Below are 7,953 nucleotides of genomic sequence, written 5' to 3' on the forward strand. Positions count from 1 at the left end.
TTGATAAGCTCATGGGTTTTATATTAATCTTTTATTTATTTTGACTCATATATTATTCTTTTTACTTTCATTTAACTTATTTTCATTTATTATCCTCTTGTATTTATTTTATTTAATCTCTAATTATACACGGATCTTGTTTACTTATTTATTTTATTTAATCTCCAAATATGTATTGATCCTATTTATTTATTTTATTTGATTTACATCCAGTTACGCACTGGTCCTATTTATTTATTTTATTTTATTTATCTCCAGTTACGCACTGGTCCTATTTATTTATTTTATTTTATTTATCTCCAGTTACGCACTGGTCCTATTTATTTATTTTATTTTATTTACCTCTAGTTACGCACTGGTCCTATTTATTTATTTTATTTTATTTACCTCCAGTTACGCACTGGTCCTATTTATTTATTTATTTTATTTTATTTACCTCCAGTTACGCACTGGTCCTATTTATTTATTTTATTTTATTTACCTCTAGTTACGCACTGGTCCTATTTATTTATTTTATTTTTATCTCCAGTTATGCACTGGTCCTGTTTATTTATTTCAATTAATATATCTCCAGTTATGCACTGGTCCCGTTTAATTTATATTTTTATATTTAATTATAATGTTCTAATCCTTATCTAATTATTTACTTAAAGTTCTTGCTTTGATTCTTGTTTTATCATTATTTTATAATTAAAAATAAAAATAAATGTGAAGTGAAAGTAAATATTATTTTATTTAGTGAGCTTGGATAGAAGAAAATTGCATATCCATTTTATCGTTGTTTTATATTCTTTGTATATTGTTTATACAATGACATGAATTGATAGTCATCACATTTTATGACCTTTGAAAATACCCAAGAGTGTGTCAGTTAAGTAAGAGTTAAGTCTGGTTTCAATAAGTTGAGATTAAACCAGTGTCAAAGTATTTGTATTTGGGAAGTCACAGTTTGGTACACTGCGGGATGAAAGGCAGGGACCATGGTGGGGTCTAAGGAAGTTTTACCAAGTAGGTGAATATCTGGATAGTTCAGAATAGCGCCCTGGACTAGGATATTCATAGGCCAAACTTGGGACTATCCGATACCTGCTCGACATCGCCAAGGTTAGGTAGTGAGTATATATCTCTTTTGTGAGCCGATGAATGGCTGATATTCTCGAGAAAGAAATAATTATGATTGTACCAATGTTTTATGAGAAATACTCAACTACCTAATCACTTCCCAAAGCAACTTTTGATGTTCAGATTGGATCATCAGAAGTGGAATATGGATCCATATGTCTGGTAAAACAAGATCAAGTTTGGTGGTTATAGGTCCAAATCTAGGCCCCCGGTGTCTGCATTGTTTGTTGAGTTTATTAAGATTGATATTTAAGGCTTATAAAGACCTCACTCCTTTCATATTTTTCTTTCATATGTACCTGTTGCATGAGCAGAAGAGGAACCTGTTCAGTGAGAGTTGTTCGGGATATTATTGGTGGATCTTCTGAAGATTGACTCATGGATAATTTCTATTAATATCTTTAGGAGATGTTAAAAATATAGAAAATCTTCTATTCTGATGTAGGACTCTTAATATTTAACAAATATATATTTTTGTAATATTTTATGAACAATTACATAGATGCAAACTACATATATGAATATGAAGTTATGTTATTATTAATGTTCTCTCAAGGATAATGTTATGGAAAAAAAAATTGATTCCATATCTTTTTATCAAATAATAATTATTTAGTATAATAGTCGGGGCGTCACAATGACAATGTAACGGACATTCAAATCATAGAGAAGGTTCTCCGAACTCTAACTCCAAGGTTTGATCACATTATTGTGGCCATAGAAGAATCCAAGGATCTAGAGGCAATGTCGATTGAAGAGTTACAAAACTCATTGGAAGCACACGAACACAGAGTTGTTGACAGGAAAAATAATAAGAAAGCAGTTGAACAGGCGTTACAGGCCAAAATTGGCCAGAATACCAGAGGTCGTGGTGGTTGGACTCGAAGAGGTAGATGGAGATCGAGAGGAGGCAGAAGTGGAGACAAAAATCATGATTCTAATTCCCGTTCCTCTCACACTGGCAGTGATAGGAGAGGAGGCACTCAATATAGAGGAAGAGGAAGAGATAACAAGAAGATTGTAGACAAGAGGAGAATCAAGTGCTACAATTTTGAGAAATGGGGCTACTATTCTTCTGAGTGTTGGCAAGATAATGATAACAAGAAAGGGAAGAAGACTGAAGAGGCGAATTTGGTGCAAGAGGAAGAAGGGTCTGATTTAGATCCAGTCTTGCTAATGGCAACCACAGACAATGATGAAGATTGCACATCCTGGTATCTTGATACAAGATGCTCCAATCATATGACTGGAATCGTGATTGGTTAATTGATCTTAATCCACATGTGAAAAATAGTGTTCGGTTTGTAGACAATAGCACTATAATTGCTGAAGGGATTGGCAAGGTTGTGATTGCTCAAAATGATGGGAAAACAGTGTATATGAGTGACGTGTTATATGTCCCAAACATGAAGAATAATCTTCTTAGTTTAGGACAATTGCTGGAAAAGGGGTATGTGATGAACATGCAACAAAATCATATAGAAATTTATGATTCTAAGTAGAGACTGGTGATCAAGGCACCATTGTCCAGAAATAGAACGTTTAAAGTGCACCTAAATGCTACAGCAATTCAATGTTTGGCTGCCACTAATGTTGAGGAGGAGAGTTGGTTGTGGCATTATAGGTTTGGCCACCTTAATTTCAAAAGTTTGAACAAGTTAAGCAACAGTCAGATGGTGTATGGTATGCCATCATTACGTTCTCCCACGAAACCGTGTGAGGGATGTTTAGTAGGTAAACAACCAAGAAAGAATTTTAAAACTGTTGCTCAACACCGATCACGACAACCACTTGAAGTGGTTTATTCTGATGTATGTGGGCCCTTGGATACACCTTCGTTCAGTGGTAGCAGATATTTTGTCACCTTTGTTGATGAATTCACAAGGAAGATTTGGTTATATGTGATAAGAGAAAAACGTGAAGTGTTCCAAATTTTTGTAAAATTTTGTTCACTAGTTGAAAGACAGGCAGAAAAGAAATTAAAGATCCTTAGGACAGACGGTGGAGGTGAATACAACTCCAAGGATTTTTGTGACTTCTGTACAGAAAGGGAATAGTACATGAGACAACTGCACCCTACACACCACAACATAATGGTCTAGTAGAGAGAAGAAATAGGACCCTACTAGACATGACTAGATGCATGCTAAAAGCAAAAAAACTACCACACTGCTACTGGGGCGAGGCAGTAAGCACCGCTGCCTATCTCTTGAACAGGTGTCCCACGAAGAAAATGAAAACTGACACCAGAGGGAGCATGGTCTGGAATCAAGCCATTTGTCCAGCACTTGAAGGTCTTTGGGTCAATCTGTTACAGACACATTCCGGATGAAAGGAGGAAGAAATTATATGACAAGAGTGAGTCTCTTATCTTGATTGGCTATCACCCAACAGGAGCCTACAAGTTATATGACCCAAGGAAACAACAGGTAGTGATAAGCAGGGACATAGTTGTGGACGAGGCAGCAGCTTGGAGTTGGGAAACTGATGCAGTCCTACACATTCCTTGTGTTCTGGAAGACAAGGTGGTGACTTTAGAACCTAATACTGCTGGTGATTTTATTAGTGGTGATATTGTAGCTGATGACACTAGAAGATCCCATCGAACACGATTTCCTTCATCTAGACTTTCTGATTATGAAGTCTACAATGATTCTGAGATAGCAGATAATGGAGAAATGGCCCATTTTGCTTTTATGGCAGGTGCTGAACCATTGGATTGGAAGCAGGCTATTAACATCAAAGAATGGAGGAGTGCGATGCTTGAAGAAATTGAAGTTATCGAGAGAAACAAAACCTGGGAACTTTCAAACTTACCTCTTAACAAACATCCTATTGATGTTAAATGGGTATTTAAAGTTAAATTTAAGCCAGATGGATCTATAGCCAAACACAAGGCTAGACTTGTTGCAAAGGGGTTCCTTCAAAGGCATGGTATTGACTACACTGATGTGTACGCACCAGTAGCTAGAATGGAGACTGTACGCTTAGTGATTGCTATGGCTAGCCTTAACAATTGGAAAGTATGTCAACTTAACGTGAAATCAGCCTTTCTCAATGGCCCTTTGGAGGAGGAAGTCTACATCAAGCAACCACCTGGATTTGAAATAAAGGGTCATGAATCACAAGTTTATAGGCTAAGGAAAGCATTATACGGTCTTAAGCAAGCCCCTAGAGCTTGGAACAAACTAATTGATTCTTTTCTATTCAAGGAAGGTTTTACCAAGTGCACAGTGGAATTTGGAGTCTATGTGAAGGTAACGCAACTACAAAATCTTTTACTGGTTTGCCTCTATGTAGATGATTTGGTTGTTACTGAGAATTTGGTGACAGACATTGAAAATTTCAAGAGAGACATGAAATCACAGTTTGAAATGACAGACCTAGGCACTTTGAATTATTTTTTGGGTCTTGAATTTGTACACTGTCGTCAAGGGATATTTTTGCACTAGAAGAGATACACTTGTGAGATTCTAAAAAGGTTTGGAATGGAGGATTGTAACCCTGCATGCACACCAGTCATGGCAGGCTTGAAGCTGACTGAGGAACGAGATGCAAAACCAGTAGATGTAACTCTATTCAAGCAAATTGTGGGATCTCTTCGATTCCTATGCAACAGTAGATCGGATATCAATTATGGAGTTGGTCTTGTTAGCAGATTCATGCACAATCCGAGAGTGCCACATATGGCTGTAGCTAAACATATAATAAGGTATTTAAAGGGTACAATGGGATATGGTCTACTGTTTCCTAAAGGGGATAAGAGCACTTTAGTTAATCTGGAAGCTTTCTCTGACTCTGATTGGTGTGGAGATAAGGTTGAGAGAAAGAGCACCTATGGTTATTTGTTCAGATATGCAAATGCACCAATCTCTTGGTGTTCTAGGAAGCAAAACGTGGTGGCTTTGTCATCCTGTGAGGCTGAATATATAGCAGCTGCAGAGGCTGCTAGTCAGTGCTTATGGTTGGAAAATTTACTGGATGAACTTAAGGTGAAGTATGCAAGACCTGTCCAGTTGTTTGTAGATAACAAATCTGCAATATGTCTTTCCAAGAATCCAGTTTTTCATGGCAGAAGTAAACATATTGAGACCAAATTTCACTTTTTGAGAGATCAAGTCAGCAAGGGTAGAATTGAACTGGTGCATTGTGGTACTGAAGAACAGGTTGCTGATATTTTCACAAAATCTTTCAAACAACCGAGATTTGAAAGATTGAGAGAGTTCTTGGGTGTAAGGTGTTTGGACTCTTTGATTAAGAGGGAGTGTTGAAATTAATCAAAGAGTTGTTTGTTTCTTTTATAGTTGCAATAACTATCATATTTCGTGTGTGATTGTAATAACTGTCATCCTGACAGTTTATATAATAATTGTATTGCTGTTGCAGTTAATGAGAAAAATATCTATCCTATTTTCTCTGCATATTCTTTCTCTGCATATTGTGTGTGTGCGTGACCTGTAGTGTTAGACAGTTCCAACAAAACCAATCCCGTGCACTACACGGATGAGCTTCACAAACATTACCAATTCTCTCTTCCAGCGCTTTAACAGCCAACAATTAAAAAACAATTCACTAACACTAATCAAGAATTAGTTACCCACAATCAAGCATTATCAAATTAACCATCAGCGTTCAATCATTCAAATATAATTACATAAATCCCCTAAATAATTAACCCAGTAATTTTAATGCTCAGCACTAGATCAACAACGCCGTGAGGGAATCAGGATTCGCAGCATCAACACCTCCATTCATTCCAGTTGTGAATTCAAATAAAAAAAACAACAGGAAAATGCAATAGTGAAAGAGAGGAACAGGATGATTACTGTGAATAGAAATCTGCTTTCTCCAATTACTAATTCTTACAATGGCTGAAACAGAGGAGATGCACGATGGCTTCGTCGAAGATGACCCCACCCAGTGGCGAAACCTGTGTAGCGGGAGTTGAAGGAGGATAAGTGTGTTTTGCTTGTGTGGATTCTGGAGAAGATGATGAAATCGGAGGAGAAAAAATATAGGAAGATTGTGTGAGTGGGTTTTTCTCTGAAGAGAGAAAGACCTTGGGGTAGGGAATGAGCGTGAGTCAATGGTGAGTGAATTAGTGAGTTGGTGTGCATGAGTGTTAGTGAGGTGTGTGTGTGGATGAATATGAGGGCAGTGTGTGCGTCAGGTGAGTGTGGTGAGGTATGGAGTGTTCACAGAGGGTGTTAGTGTGTGCGTGAAGGTTTTTTTGTGCATCAGTGGAGTGCTTCGTGTGCGTGAGTTTTTTAGTGTGTGCGTGAACCTTAGGGTGTTAGTGTGTGCGTCACCTGTTGAGGACACTGAAAAACGTGAGTGTTAATTGTAAAGTGAGGTGTGAGTGAGAAATGGGGAGCTGTAAAGGAAAAATAGGGGTGTGGTTAGTAAATAGGAAATGGGTTCATGAAGATGGGTGGTAAGAATAGAAAATTAGGGTGCAATAAGAATAAATTAGGTTTTTTATTTTTATTTTTATTATTATTATATATATATATATATATATATATATATATATATATATATATATATATATATTATTTTATTAAAGTTGGGCTAAGAATATAGGTCCAAAATTATTCTTTTTTATTTTTTTAATTCTTAATTAACTTAACCAATTAATTTTCTCTTAAATTTTAATTTTTTCTTTTTATAAAATTTATTTCACTTTTTACTACTTTTTTATTATTATTAATTTTCTATTTACTATTTTTTTTAATTTTTTGAAAATATATTTTATTTTTCAGGACGCAATCGGGTGTTCACAATTATCTTTCTATCATCGCTACACCAACCACATAGGAACTCTTTGAATTTTCTTGATATCCTTTTACTTTTGAGGGCATTAATTTTAAACAAAGACGTATACAATTGTTAATATCAATTTTAACTAGCATATTTGTCCTGCGAACGAGAGTTATTTTCCTTTCCATCTAGCCAAGCATTTCCTAATCTTCTCCACTACCCCATTTTGATAGAGAACTATCCCTTACACTAGTGCAATTTTGCGTTTTTACATCGCTTTATAGGCCTCAGTTATTGCTGAACCGGAGCCTATAAGAACGCAATGACATTTTTGAATTTTTTTGAATTTTTCTACCTCAGGTCATCAACCAACTGAAGCCTATAAGGGCTTTTATGCTTCGGTTGTAAGTCAACCGAAGCCTATGACTCATCAGAATTCAACATTTTTCAAAATTGTCACTACTAATAGAGCCTTTGGCCTCGGGTAGAGTAGGACCAAGGCAATATCGAATTTAGGCCTCAGTTATTAATTGAACCGAGGCCATATGCCCTATTTAGGTTCCCAAATTCGTGACTTCGCACTGTTCACCTTCATCCCGACGTGAACACTCTACACGTGGTGGAGGCGTTCTCATCTTCATATTCGTCTTCGTTTTCTCGTGCGATGGTGTTTGGTTCGTCACTGGCGGAGGAGGCATGCTCGCGGCTCGCGACAAAGGCGTGATTTGGTGGTCACTCTCTTCCTTTGTCTACGATGGTGATGGTGGCATTCATGCTCAACTCTCGATCTGGTTGGGTTTGCGAGAGTTGTGGTGTTGTCTGCGTCACAGTAGTGGGGTTGCCCGCGACGGTGGCTTGCAGTTCTGCTTCGAACGGCGGTGGAGGTGCTGGATCTTTAGATCTCTTAGCTTTATTGGTTCATGGTGGTTTATCGTCGTCGAATCCAGACCGTGCTATGGTAGCACACCATAGGTCTGAGCGTCACGGTGGCTTGCTCGTTCAGTGCTGGTGAAGGTCTGGCCACGACGACAATTCCCAACGATCTCGGTGGCGAGGACGAGCGCGAAAGTG

The sequence above is a fragment of the Vigna unguiculata genome, chromosome 6 (assembly GCF_004118075.2).
Source record: "Vigna unguiculata cultivar IT97K-499-35 chromosome 6, ASM411807v1, whole genome shotgun sequence".
NCBI lineage: Eukaryota > Viridiplantae > Streptophyta > Magnoliopsida > Fabales > Fabaceae > Vigna > Vigna unguiculata.